The 15468-nt window shown below is 32.7% G+C and overlaps 1 long non-coding RNA gene across 1 annotated transcript; it reads left to right on the top strand.

Moving 5' to 3' along the window:
* The first annotated feature begins 722 nt into the window (after positions 1-722).
* LOC140693844 (uncharacterized) lies at positions 723-2399 on the top strand. Its single transcript, XR_012069547.1, has 2 exons — positions 723-998; positions 2077-2399. It is a non-coding gene; the product is annotated as an uncharacterized lncRNA (long non-coding RNA).
* Positions 2400-15468: the final 13069 nt, after the last annotated feature.

The raw sequence follows: 15468 nt of genomic DNA, 5'->3' as shown, positions 1-15468 counted from the left end.
AAATATTTACCATTTATTTATAAACATACCAAAGAAACTGACATTTATTCTGCTCATGTTTTGAATATAGAGCTACTTTTTTAAGGTACACAGATAAATAATTACTTCCATTTCCAAATCATCTTATGTTTCACTTTAATTACAAAAGATAATGAAATAGTTATAAATTTTCTGTACAAGTTTTACACAAATTTCACTTTAAATTACAAAACTTTAAAATTATTTTATTTATTTTGAGCATTATTTATACTCTGTTCACCAAACTGGTATAAATTTGTGTACAAAAGAAAGGAGATTGTTTTTATTTCATAGACCCCAAAATTAAATTATTTAAAAAGATTTTGTGGGGATAATATTTGCAGATCACACTATAAAAATAAGCATCTTATATGATTCATTTTAACTGGAAGAATGAGAAAGAAACACTGGCTGAATGTTAATCTTGGGTTGCTAGGAGACCAGACGTTTTGTGATGTCACAGCTACTCAGGTTGAGAACCATTGTGATGGCCTACCAGTTTAAATGTGCAGGCTTGCCAGAGCAGCATTTGAAGCTGTAGTGCTCAAAACCATGCAGAATAGAAAAGTAGCTGCAGAAAAAGTTATTTGAGATGGCACTTGTTTCTTCAGAAATTCAAGATAAGTTTCCTAAAGATGGGTCAACTGGTTCAGGAAACTCCAGTAGATCTCTATTTTGTGATCAAACATTCTCTGGGGACTTGGACTTGAGGTCTATGTTTGAAGAAATTGATTCTCTGACTTTGTCAGAAGGATCCTTGATAAAAAGACCATGTTACACACATTGTGTCTCTGAACCAGTTGGAGATAATGATTTTCGTTCTCTGAAATTTCCAAGAAAACTCTGGAAAATGCCTGGGAGTGACCAATTTAAATCCATCTGGTGGGGTGATAATGGATCTTCCATAGTGATTGATGAAGATGTCTTTAAGAAGGAAGTTTTGGAAAGAAAGGCCCCTTTCAGAATATTTGAACCTGGAAGTATGAAAAGTTTAGTTATACAGCTAAAGCTTTATGGGTTTAGGTAATTGCAGCAGAATTTTCAAAGATCTGCTTGTCTAGCTGTCTTTATGGCAGAAGAAAAAGAAGTCTATATTTTAAACAAGGTATTCACAAAGTTTAGTTACAACTTGGTAACTTAGATATAAAATTTAATTTTGTACATCAATCTATGGTAATATAAATGGAAAGCTTTTTTGAAAATTGTATAAAACTACTAAGGCTATAATTCTTAATTTTATATAAAAATGAGGATAGTGCCTTAAGTAGTCAAGATTATGATAAACTTTGCTAGCAACTATGAATCTTAACAGAAATCTAAATAAAGGTATTAAAGCTGTTTTCAAAAGTGGCTTTCACCGTTACTGCAAATGCTAACTTCTTAAATTTGATGACTGTATTATTTAAATGTGTATATTCGAAATAAGGAATTTCAAAAAATAGTCAGAATTGCTCATATTTTGATGATATTATCTTTGCATTGTAAACGTGAAATCTGAGGTTTTATAGGTTAGGCTTATTGTAGTCTTCTAATTTGGTTTAAAATATTACTAAAATCTTTCCACTTTGATTGTAGCTGCAATTCTACCATATTTCAAATTTTAAACGAGGCTGTCCCCAAATTTTAGTGAGAATAAAAATAAGAGTTGGGATTAAAAATGTCTCTCTGGTATCTTCATTGGCTGAAGATTTCAACAAGAAGCACTTTATAGGAAGGGGTAATATAGATAATCATAATTCTGATTTTGTGGCTGGCACTAGTGGAGAAAGTGCATTTTTACCTTCTCCTAATTTAAACATGCCTCTTAACAGAAAGCCCTCTACTAGCCATATAATTGGTGATACAAATACCCCGATCAGAGGTGATTTTTCTCCTTCATCATCAGTGTCAGTTAGACCACGAGAACAAATTGCAGTGGATCAATGTGCTACTTTAAATCAGTTGACCACTATCCACAGGCACTCCCAAAGCAGCTAAACTGAAGCAAATGGCTGTGCTGTGAACTTCATTACAACTACAACTTCTATTTCTCATTACAGCATCTTGTCTCCCATACAGGGCAATTATTTTGGACTGATGGTGGAGCCTTCTACTTTTCCAAATAGATATCACAACATATCTGCCAATGAAGGTCGTTTTTATAAACTTCAACCAGGGAGCAACCCACGGTTTCCATTGCCAGTGATAGCTGATACATCAACTACCTCTCAAAGCCAACTCATCAGCTATCTTCAGTTTAATAACGTCATCCTAATTACAATTGATCTACCAGAGGACTACCAGATTATGCAGGATAGCAAAGATTAAAATTTATGATGGCAAATGTCGACATATATCTGCAATATTCTTATTTGAACAATAAACATAAATGTGTACCTGTATTGTCCTTATATTTTTTAAAATAGAATAAAGATTTAAACGCGAGACTAAGTTAACATTTAAAGAAAAAAAGAGATATTTGATTGATATGATCATTTGATGGAACAATATGAGAGTAAATTTATATAATTTCTTGTAAGGAAGAAGGGAAAATGGAAGAATTTGGAAAAAGACAAAAACATGGAGAGAGGGAACAGTACTAAGTGGTTTCTGGTTGATCCTGGAAAGTATTTAAAGTGTTAAGTTATGATAGGTTGGAACAGGAGATAAATGCAGGAACCGGCTAAGGAGTCATGGTCTCTAATATGTCATCCCTGGAATCATAACAGTCACGTGATGTAGTCTCAGATGGCACATTCAGCATGAGGTAGAATTTAAGAAGTAATTTTTTCTATGGTCTTCTTTGTGCTGTTCTCAATGCATTTCAATTGGTGCTTTCTTTTCCTCCCCTCAAGGGTCTGCACTATATTTTCTAGTGAAAATTTAATGTTGCTTTTATGTTCCAGCCAAAGATATGCTTACGTCCTCAGAGGGGCACTTAAAGCATTTCCAAATCTGAGTCCACATCTCAACATAGTTTAGTCGTTTCTTTATAGATCTGGCATCTGGCTACCTTGGAATATCTTTATGTTTCACAGTATCTGGAGATATATCCAGGCAAATGCTTGTCAACCATATTAACTCCAACCTCAAAACTGTTGCTCCAACTCATCCTTGGACTTAGGATGTCCTCCATTTACCTACTTAGATTTTCCCAGTCTCAGCACAGAAACCACCTCCTCCAGATGTTTTCTGTCTATCCAACTTTCCTTGTCTAACTTGGATACCAGCACAATAAGCACAGCACATGCCACAAGATGCATTTTATTATTTAGTGAATGAAAAATACATGTTGACTTTAAGCAAAATCTACTTTCCTGAAACAACAAAACTCTCATGGTTTTCAAACTATTTCGTTATGGTCTTTACTCTTCACCACAAACTAGCTCTTTTCATAGCCCATGGACTAGTCATTCAAGACAGTAAGTGGAGGTAGGTACAGGAGACAAAGTATTATTTTCTTCTTAATTCATGCCTCCAGAGGCCTAAAGCATTCCATTCTCATTTGCTGGATTTTTTCCTGTCTCTTCATCACTCACCCACCCCAAAATAGCTGATTCTCTTCCCCATACCAATAACTATACTGCCTTCTAATTAATTTACTTCTTAGAATCAGAGCTTCGTCCAGAAGAGACAGTGCCATTGCTTATATTTAATACAGGTTTATAGACACCACACAAATTTTGCCACTTCTAACCTTAACAAAGGAAGTATCTAAGAGGTACTAGAACATTGGTAGTGGTGGTCATATTCAGAAACTAAATAGCAATCTAAAATGTGTGGACTACAAGGAGGTGAGGGTGGTAGAATTTAAAATTTGTCCAACTGCAAGAATATAAAATTTCTGCAGATATTAAGAAATATAAAATATTCATGGAAGACTATGAGTAATTCCCTTTTACTTAAAATAAAAGGTGAAGCATTTTCAGAATGTGAAATGCCCTGAAATGCTGGAAAATTTGTAGGCAATGTCAGGGTATCTAAGGCTTCTGGTCATAATCATGCATCCAGTGTCAGCTGATAAGACTGAAATGGCAATATTGAGTCCTAAAAATGTGTCACCAATTGTGAATAAAGCCTTTGATAATCTTGAGAATTGGCAAATGGGCCAGGGTAAGCTCACACAACATTTCACCAATATGTCCTTTACCAAGAGAAGAAAGGAGACCACTTGCAGTAGGAGATCTGTGTATGGACAGCAGTGGTTGTTCCTACAACAGAAACATCAAGATTTTAAGTTTGTCAGCACAACTATGATGGTGGCTATGTTGTTGTTTACATTAGCAGTCTGGGGTTCAGATGGGATGGTTCAGCAGCTAGTTTCCAACTCTCTTATTAGACAGTGGGTCTTACCGTGATCATCTTAACAACGTTCTATACTGATAAGTCAAAAGCAACAGTTTACTTTCAAAATTAGAAATCCTAAAAAAGAATATTATTTGTTAGTCTATCTGTTGTTTTCTACCTGGGAAAAGCTAGACTATTGGCAAAGTACAAAAGTTGGCTGGTGTTTGAAAACTATTCCCTGAGCTCTGCCCACTGAATTCTTCCCACTAAATACTACAAATCTGTCTACCACTGTGTGTGTGTGAAGATGGATTGTTAAGCATTAACTAAGCTTGTCTTAGTTGAGCCATCAGTGAATTATTCCTCTGCATCTGGCAGAATCTCTGTGAATTAAGAATTTCACTGAGCCATCAGATTTTCTACCGATCAGGGAGAGGTAGATTATAATTCTCCCAGTGTATTAATTATTACCTGTTCATTGAATCCTAAGCTGATGTTAGGGTAAAACCACTGAAACCTTTAATTGGACTGAGGCATATACATTCTCCAGTCCCCAGAGCCCAGCACAGGACTATGTCTCCTTTTTAATTTAAGCTTATATCTTAGTGTTTTTTTTCTTTTAATTCTCATTGTTGACACAACTTAGTTTTGCTTTGAACACATGTTGACTAATTTATAGAGACTGAACCACTGACTTATTCCTGTTTTCCTAGAAATTGCAGTAACTTTACTTTCCTTGGACTACCTGGAATAGAGTGAGTGCGGTCATCATTTTGAAAGCAGCCCTCAGTCCTAATAATGCAGAACCTTTACACTTCTTTGCCCAGCACTTGTGCAAGATTGTTTGTTGTGGATCTCAGGGATTTTCCTCACATCCCCAAATGCAACAATGAGAAAACACCACATTGTTATCCAAAATCAAACTTTTGTCAGTATTGCATTCCCATTACAAAACAGTTAAGAATTTTAGGAGTTCTGAGATTTTACCATGCTGAGATGTTTACCAACCTAGCATGTTCCTTTCTTACTGATGATGTCATGTAGATGAGACAATATTTCAGACACAGTGAACTTTATCACTTACTGCAATAGCAGCCAGGGTTAAATTTTGCATACATTCCCTAATCTCAGATTAATACACAGAGTGAACTATTCAAACCTACAGAAGCAGTGGGATGTTAACAAAAAGAAAGTTTAAGGCATGATAAAACACTAATTATATTGGTAACTTTATGTATTATTTATTAGAATCACTTGTTTATTAGTATCTTTACCTAGGATAAGTATATCATGACTCAACTTTACTTACTGCAGAAACAATCATGAGAAATGACATGGGAAAAAATGAACATTGACTTTGCATTTTTCCTCCTGCTTCTATTGAGATATAATTGGCGAAGAACATTAAGTTTAGGTGCACATGAGAGTGGTTTGATTTACAAGTATAATGAAATAAATATCATAGCAACTTTAGGGAGAATTCATTATCTAATTTAAGTACAATATTAAAGAAATACAATTTGTATTTTGGTTGTGATGAAAAACCTTAGGGTCTACTCTCTTAACAACATTTCATATATAACAAAAAGTAGTATTAATTGTAATTTTTATGTTACTACAGGCATCCCTAGAACATGTTTATTTTACAGCTGGAAGTTTGTTGCATTTGAGTGCATGAATCAAATTCTCCTTTCCCAACCCCTGCCTGTGTTAACTACAAGTCTATTTTTTTTCTATAAGTATGTTTCCTTTTGAATTGTACATTTATCTACAAACTGTATTAGTTTCTCTTACACATCATACTCTTTGCTATTTTTAGTACATTTCAAACTGATCACCAGAATATATCTAGTTATGATATGTTGCTATTTAAAGATATTTCATAGTTATTTACTATTCCCCATACAGCACATTTCTTGTCCCTGACTCATTTAATTTGCAACTGGAAAATTTTCTCTCTTAATTTTTGTCAAATATTTCTTTTTCCTCAACCCATTTCTCCCCTTCTGGTGAACAATCAGTTACTTTGTATATCTATATCTCCTTTTATGCTGTGTAATTTTCATTTGAACAATCAGTTACTTTGTATATCTATATCTCCTTTTATGCTGTGTAATTTTCATTTGATTTAAATTCCAAATATGAGTAAAATCATACAGCATTTGTCTTTCTCTTTCTGACTTATTTCACTTAGCATATTACCCTCTTGGTCTACCCATTTGTTGCAAATGAAGAAGTTACACTTATTATAGCTGAGTAATAACCTATTGTATTTTTATCTGTTTGTGGGCATATATATGCATATATATATTTATATATATTTATATATATATAAATATAGATAAACCTATGAAATATAAAAATAAAAAATAGATGGGTAGTTATATATACTATGAAAACGCATTTTCTTTATCCATCATCTATTGATGAGCAATTAATTTGCTTCTATATCCTGTCTATTTTAAATAATGCCGCAGTGAATAAAGGTTTGAATTTATCTTTTCTAGTTAGTGTTTCTATTTTCTTGGAATAAGTATCCAGATATGGATACATTGGATTATATTTTTAATTTTGAGAGAAAACTGCATACAGTTTTCCAGTGTCAGCGCCAATTTACACTCAGTCCAACAGTGCATCAGGTTTGATTTTCTTACATCCTCACCAACACTTATATTTGTTATCTTTTGGATTATAGTCATTCTGAAAGGACTGATATAAAATCTCACTGTGTTTTGGACTTGCATTTTTCTGATGGTTAATGATGTTAACCGGTTTCATATGCCTGTTGGTAATCTTTCCCCAACTGTATATTCATTTTTTGTAATGGGCTAAATGACCATAACTGTCTGATTTCATTTTTAGGCATTGTATGTGTTCCATTATTCCCTTTGTTCTGTGCCCCTACCATATTCTTTTTATTACTGTAGATATGTATTATAGTTTTAAATCAGGGAAAGTGATACATCCACATATTTCTTTGTAAATTATGTTTGTGTTATTGTTTCTTTTCTTTTCTTTTCTTTTCATTTTTTAGTGATTTCAAGTCTTTTGTGTTTACATGTAAATTTTAGAATTATTTATTTTTAAATTCTGAAAATACCCTTGGTATTTTGATAACCACTGAATTTAATTAGTGTATTTTCTTGGCTAGTACTCTCATTTAAACAATATTTTGTTCCTCATCAATGAACACAGTATATCTTTTCATCTGTTTGCATTATCTTCAGTTACTTTTATAAATATTTAATAGTTTTCTGTGTACAGATCTTTTACCTCCTTGGTTGGATATATTTCCAGGTTTTTTTTTTTGTAATGCAACTGTAATGAGACAGTTCCCTTACTTTGTCTATCTGTTAGCTTGTTGTTAGTGTGCAGAGATGCAAGCTTTCTGTATGTTAATTTTACATTCTGAAATTTAATCAAATGCATTGATAAACCCTAGTAGTTTTGAGGTGCCATCTATGGATTTCTGTTTAAAGTATGTCATCTGCACACAGATACATTTACTCATATTCTTCATTTTCTATATTATATTTACATTAACTTTGTATAGCTATGGCTAGAATTTCCAATATTATTCTGAATAAAAGTGGTAAGAGAGAGCATTGTCTTCTCCCTGCCCTTAAAGGAGATGCTTTCAGCTTTTTATCAGTGAGTGTCATGTTAGCTGAGATCTTGTCATGTATTACCTTATCTGTGTTGAGGTATGTTTCCTTATGCCCAATTTGAGGAGAAACTTAGTCACAAATAGACACGGAATTTGTCAAAACATTTTATGTCTCTATTGATTTGACCATATAATTTTTATTCTTCAATTTGTTAGTGTGGTGTATCATATTAATTAATTTGTGGGTAATGAATCACTTTTGCATCCCTGGAATAAAATGGACTTAATCATAATGTATAATCCTTTAAATGTATTTTTTGCTTTGCTAACAATTTAGTGATGATTTTTAAAACTATGCTTATCAGTAGTATTTAACCTGTTGTTTTTTGTGGTATTTGTTCAGTTTTAGTAGTAGTGTGATACAGAAAGTTGGGGTAGGATGCCTTCCTTCCTCTGCATATTTTTGGAATTCTCTGAGAAGTATAGGTGATAGCTGTTCTCTAAATGTTTGGCACAAATTACCTGTGAAGCTGTCTATGCCTGGAATTTTGTTTCTTGGGAGATTTTGTTTAATTACTTATTAATTTCATTAGTGGTAATCTTTTCATATTTTCTATTTCTCATTCCATCCTGGAGATTATGTGTTTCTCAGAAATTGTATATTTCTTCTAGGGTTTCCATTTTATTTACATAAAATTAGTTGTATCTTCTTATAATGCTTTGTATTTCTTTGATATAAGCTGTAACTTCTCATTTATTTCTGAGCTTATTAATCTGAACTCTTTTATTACGCATGAGTCTGGTTAAATTTTATCCATTTTATTTATCTTTGAAAAGACATTATTATTTTGATTGAATATTTGTATTTTTAATCTTTATTTTATTTATGAATGTTCTGACCTTTCAGCTGTCTTTCCTTCTACTAACAAGTTTGTTTCAAATTTTGCTACATCTTCAGTTTGTACGATTATGTTATAAAAGAGAGATGTTTCTTATTTGTATAAGTGGGATTATTTTGCTATAAGCATCCCTATTAATACTGCTTTTGCTATACCCCATGGACTTTTTTTTGTCATTTTTCTTTATATATATTTCCTTTGATTTATACAGCAATCCATTGTTTGTTTAATATTATATGATTTATCCTCGACATTTTAGTGTTTCTCTTAGGTTTTTTCTTTTAGTAAATTTCTATTCTCACAGAATCCATATGTTTCTTCACAAAACAAGGAGAAAAATAATAAAATTTATACAAAAACTGGAAAGAACCATTTTTCTAAAATTATCTTTGAAAAATGAACGAAGTTGTGGGTAATATCCTCCCTAACTTTAGAACATACTACAAAGATACAGTAATCAAAACATCAAAATATATCACTAAAAGAGACACATAGATTAATGGAAGAAAATAAAAAGTCCAAAAATATGTCCACACACATAAGCTCAATTAGTCTACAATGAATGAGGCAACAGTATACAGTGGAAAAAAGGCAATCTCTTCAAAGACTAGTTTTGGGAAAACAGAACAGTACATGTAATAGAAAGATGTATGAGCACTTCCTTCCAAAGAATACACAGTAAGATAAAAATGGATTAATATCCTAAATGCAAAACCTGAAAATATACAATTTCTGACCATGAACAGGAGCAGAACTGCCTTTGAGAAAAATCATAGCAAAATTTATTTTGATCTTACTCGTAAGTTAAGAAAAGGAAAAATATCAATAACAGTTTTTACTATTACTGGGAAAAAATAGATATAGTATGTGATACAGGGATTCCACTTCTTGTATTAGTGTGAAGTGCAAAACCTTTTGCAAAGCAAAGGAAACCTTCAGCAAGATTTATGACAACACACAGAATAGAAGGAAGAGTTTCACACAAGGAAACCAACATTTAGTTAATATCCATAATATATATATGTAGCATATTAGACCCAATATTTAAAAAACAAAGACCCCAAAATAAAAACAGTTTAAGGATCTTCATGGAAACTTTTCAAAAACAGACATGTGGATGATTTTCATGCACATAAAAAGAAACATAAAATTGCTATTAATTAGGAAATCATAAATCAAAACCAGAATGAAATATAATCTCACAGCAACCAAAATGAATATTAAAAATATTCTTCAAATGACAAACATTAATAAGAATGTTGATTAAAGGGAACCCAGGTACACATATGGTGGAAATATAAATTGATGCATCCACTATTATAAAAGTGTGGACACTGCTAAGAAAACTAGAAATAGAAGCATCATATTTTCCAGCAATTCCAGTTTTTGATATAAATCTTTAAAAAATGAAAGCATTAAATTTAAAGGATATATTACCCCCAATGTTCATATCATCATCATTTATAATAGCCAAGGTATGTAGCACAACTCAACTGCCTATCAACAGATGATTGGCTGAAGTAGATGTAAGATATAGATAACATAATAAATACTTAGTCATTGTCATATCAAAAAATAAAATTCTGCCTTTTGGAACAATGTGACTGGACCCAGAGACTGTTGCACACAGGAAAACAGGTCATACAGAGAAAAACACTCTACATTACCACTTACATGAGGAAACTAAAGATATAAGAGAAATAATCATTAAAAACATAGAAACAGAATAATATATATATGTGTAGTGTACCAAGTAGTGGTTTCCATTGGGGACAGGAAGATGGATGGGGAAGACAGAAATATGCAAGCTACTAGTTAAAAATTAGAGAAGCATCAGGGCTATATTTACATCACAGAGAAATATTTTAATAATTTAAATGATTTTAAAGAGTTTATAGGCATATATTATAGTAAAATGTGCACGCATGAGGGAAAAACATTGAAGAAAATAACCCAGGACAAACAAAATATTTTGTAGTACTCTGATATTAGGAGGTGATTTTTTTACTTTCTTTACTGTTCTTATAATTTCCTTATTAGAATTTAAGCTTTTAAATGAAACAGTATAGACTTTGAAAATAGTGACATATGTTTAAATTATTTCTGTCTCTCCCCTTAAATCTACAGTCAGTGAAACGTTCACATTTGAACAAAAATAACTACAACACAAAACAATACTCCAGAGCACACGTGTGCAGCTGAAGTTTGATGGGCTAAAACACATAAAGGTGGCTGAACTGAGGGAAGAGCAGAGCTGGTGCCTGCGACCAAGGCCCACTGACTGGGGTATCTGAGCCCACAGGTTAAGAGTACCCAGTAGAAATAGGGTCACAGTGGTTCACACAGCTTCAGCCACCAAGTGCGCCATCACTCATGGTCACAGGTAACTAGGAGGGAGCCACAATGCAGACAGAATTTCCATCCTTTAGACACTCAGACATTCGTGACACTCTCCCTACTTCCTATTCACAGTGGTGGAGACAAATTTCCTTGCAACATTGGACACGGCAAAGACACTTGCCTGATTTCAAATTCCCACATGTCTTTACAACTTTCCTCAATGTGTGGACTGAGTCTCAAGGGATATCAGATAAAAGGAAGGGTTCACCATACCAGTGACAACAGTGGCATTAACTACCAGAGTTGTCTAAGAAGTGACAATGTAAGCAATCTTTTATCCAGACAGTAGAAACTGGAAAGTGCAATTTTGAAATATTGTCAGAGGTAGCTCAGGTAATTAAAACCAAAAATTGTGCAATATTGCAAAATACCAGGAAACAAAATCAAGGACTCCAAATCCCATTCTGTTTTTTAGTGTCATCAGAACAATAATTTACCAAGTTCATGACCAATCTCAGTAACATTATAAGGCAAGCACACACACAGATAGACAGAAACAGACACTGACAGAGACACAGACACACACGTGCACGCACACGCACACACGCATGTACACACACACACAGAAAATATCAACCCTGCAGCAAACAAACTTAAAGTCATGGAATATTGCCGTATAACTAATAGAGAATCCAAAGAGATGTCATACAGAAACTCAATACAGAAAACAAAACTCAGAAAGCTGTTTAGTGAGCTCAGGAATAAAATAAATGGTGATAAGGAATACATTACCTAAGAGACTGAATCTATAAAATAACCTAACATTATTGGAGGACCAGATGAACTAAGTAAATGAGATGAAGAATACAACAGAAAGCACTGGAAGAAGACTGTCTATGTGGAAGAGAGATAAGCAAACTCACCAAAACAAAACTAGAAATGATAGGAGAGGGCAAAGATACAAGGTATTAAAAACTGAGGAAATTCTACAATAGCCATCAGACTTCTTCAGGAAGTGCACATTAGCTTGAAATCCTGGAGGGAGAAGTAACTTAGAAGGCAGCTGATTGTTTATTTAAAATATTAATGGTTGATAACTTCCCGAACCTTGGTAAGGAACTGATAAACAAGTCCATGAGCCAACCAAACACCAATAACATTAAGACAAAAATACCTCCTTCAAGATACGTTATATGCAAATTGGCAAATCAATGATGCAGTAAAATTTTAAAGGCAGCCAAAAAAATTTTGATAATCTACAAAGGAACCCCCATTAAGCTATCAGCAGATTTCTGAGCAGAAAACATATGCCAAGGGTAATTAAAATGACATTTTCAAACTACTGAAGTAAGAAATCTCTCACCCAAGAATACTCGAACTTGCACAGTTATTACTTATATATAAAGTGAAAATAAAGACTTTACCAAACAAACCTGAACAAGATGAAAAAAAACAAAACCAAGACACCTTAAAAGAGGTGCATAAAAGAGCTATTCTAAGAAAAATAAAATGGCAAATATACGCAAAACATTGAACTAAAGCAGAGACCACGAGAAAGTTGCATCAGTTTCTTTGGGTATGTTTTGAAATGTTACTATTCTATATGTATTAAAGAGAGTAAAATAGGAAATCAGATGCAATAAATATAGATACATCAATCTGGTAACATGTTCACAAGAGTAAAAGAAATAATTTGAGTCAGTAATCATAAAAGTTAAAGAGTAAAAATAAAACAATTTTAAAGGAAAATGATATCAGCGGAAAAGAAACTAAATTATACATGAGGTGTTTCATTTTTAATTGAAGAACAGTAGATGTAATATATTGAATAGTTTCAGATATACAGCATAGTGATTCCAACCACTTTGTAGATTATATTGCATTGTAAATTATTACAATAATTGTAACATAAAATTATTAAAAGTTATTGTGTAAAATTCCCTGATCTATACAGATTATCCTTGTTGCTTATCTCCTTTATGTATACTACTTTGCATCTGTTAATGTCCTACCATTAAATTGACTTTCCCTTCCACTTTGGTAAATATGAATTTTTTCCCATATCTTTCAGTCTGCTTCAGTCTTCTCTATCTAATCTCTCTATCTCTCTACCATGTCCCTATCAAACTATTTATCTATCTATCTATCTATCATCTATCTATCTGTCTATCTTGTATGTATGTATCTATCCTTCTATGTATCTATTTATCTGTCATCTATGAATAGATAGCTATAGATAGATGTACACAGAGATTTGTTATACTTAGATTCCACATATAAATTATATTATATTCTTTTGTCTTCGTCTAAGTTAATTCACTAAGCACAATATATACTAGGACAATTCATGATGCTAAAATAGCAATGTGTCATACTTTTTCATGGCTGAGTAATATTCCATCCCATATTTATAGATATTTCATATCATCTTAAGTCCATAGTGTACTGTGGACTCTAGAATTGCTTCCCTGTGTTGCATATTATAAATAGTGTTGTTGTAAACATTGGTTCTTCTCAATTTATGGTTTTTTCCCCATATTTTTCCTAGAAGAGATATTACTCTTTCATATGGTAGTTCTCTTCTGGTTTTAAATAAATCTGAATACTGTTTTCCATAGAAGTTGTAATAATTTACATTTCTACCAAGAATATACAAGAGATTTCTTACCTCCACATCGTCTCAAACACTTTCTATTTGTAGACTTTTTGATAATAGCCACTGACCAGTGTGAAGTGATAATTCATTGTGGTTTTGAAATGCAATTAACTAATAATTAGTCATGTTGAACATTTTTATCACTTGCCAGTGACTCGTCTGTATGTTTTCTTTGGAAAAATATTAACTCAGGTACTCTGCTCTTGTTTTTAATTGGGTTCTCTTTTTCATATTGAGTTGTGTAACCTAAATCCATGTTACAACAATTAAACTTCATCTATTAACCCCTGGTCTCTTGCATTGTTTGCAAATATGTTCTCCAAATACACAGGCAGTGTTTTCATTTCATTCATAGTTTCCTTACGTATGCAGAATTTTTCAAGTTTATTTAGGTCCCACTTGCTTATTTTTGCTTATATTTCTTTTACTGTAGGAAACTGATATTAGAAAATATTCCTATGATAGATATCCAATAGAGTACCACCTGTATTCCCTTCTAGCAGAATTAAAGTATCAGGTCTTACATTTAGGTTCTTAATACACTTGGGGTTTATTTTTGTATATGATGTCAGGGAATGCTCTAATTTCACTGTTTTACATGTAGAAGTCCAGCTTTCCAAACACCACCCACTGACGAGACTGTCTTTTCTCCATTGTGTACTCTTGTCTCTTTTATCATTGATTCATTGCTCATAGGTGTGTGGAATTATTTCTAGGCTCTCTATCTGTTTTTATTGATTATATCTCTGTGTCAATGCCATGCTATTTTTATTACTGTAGGGTTGTAATATAGTAAGGTATCCAGGAGATTTATACCTCTAGATTTGTTGGTTTTTCTCAAGATCATTTTGACAATTTTAACTGGTTTCATGTAAAACTTAAAGTTATTTATTTTCTTGTTCTTTGGGAAATACTACAGCTTCGTAATAGGAATTGCACTAAATCTGTAGGTTTCTTTGTGTAATACGGCCATGTTAACAATATTAACTCCTTCAATCCAAGATCACAAGACATCTTTCCATTTCTTTGAATCATTTTTAATTTCTTTTCCAATGTTTTTTAATTTTCAGTATTTAGATCTTTCATATATGTGGTTACATTTATTCCAAGATATTCGGGGGGATGGGATTTTAAATAGTATTGCTTTCAACGTCCATTTTAGGGTATCTCATGATGAATGGGTAGAAATGCAAGAGAATAATTTACATTAATCGTGTACCCTGCTCCTTTGCTGAAATTATTTATTGTTCATATTAGTCTGTCTGGAGCCCTTAGGACTCTATGTAGATTGTTATGTCATCAGTACTGGTGAAAATTTTACCTCTTTTTTTCATTTTGCATTTATTTTATTTCTTTTTATTTCCTTTTCCTTTCTTCTTTTACTATGGAACAGAAGGGCTGAGAGTAGGAATCCTTGTCTTGTTCCTGAATTTATCCAGAATCCTTTCAGCTTTTCCCCTAAGTATTATAAACTGCTATAAATGTCCTTTAGTATGTTGAGAGATGTTCCAATTTTACTCACTTTCATGAGAGTTCTGATCATGAATATATGTTGAATTTTGTCTAATGCTTTCTCTGTGTCTATTGACACGGTCCTGTGAATTATGTCCTTCCTTTATTAAATATGCATCATGCTGATTGCTATGTGTATGTTATACCATCCCTGTGACTCTGGAAGGAAT

This window comes from Vicugna pacos, unplaced genomic scaffold (genome assembly GCF_048564905.1).
Source record: "Vicugna pacos unplaced genomic scaffold, VicPac4 scaffold_20, whole genome shotgun sequence".
Classification (NCBI taxonomy): Eukaryota; Metazoa; Chordata; class Mammalia; order Artiodactyla; family Camelidae; genus Vicugna; species Vicugna pacos.
This window is presented reverse-complemented; position numbering and strand designations above follow the sequence as displayed.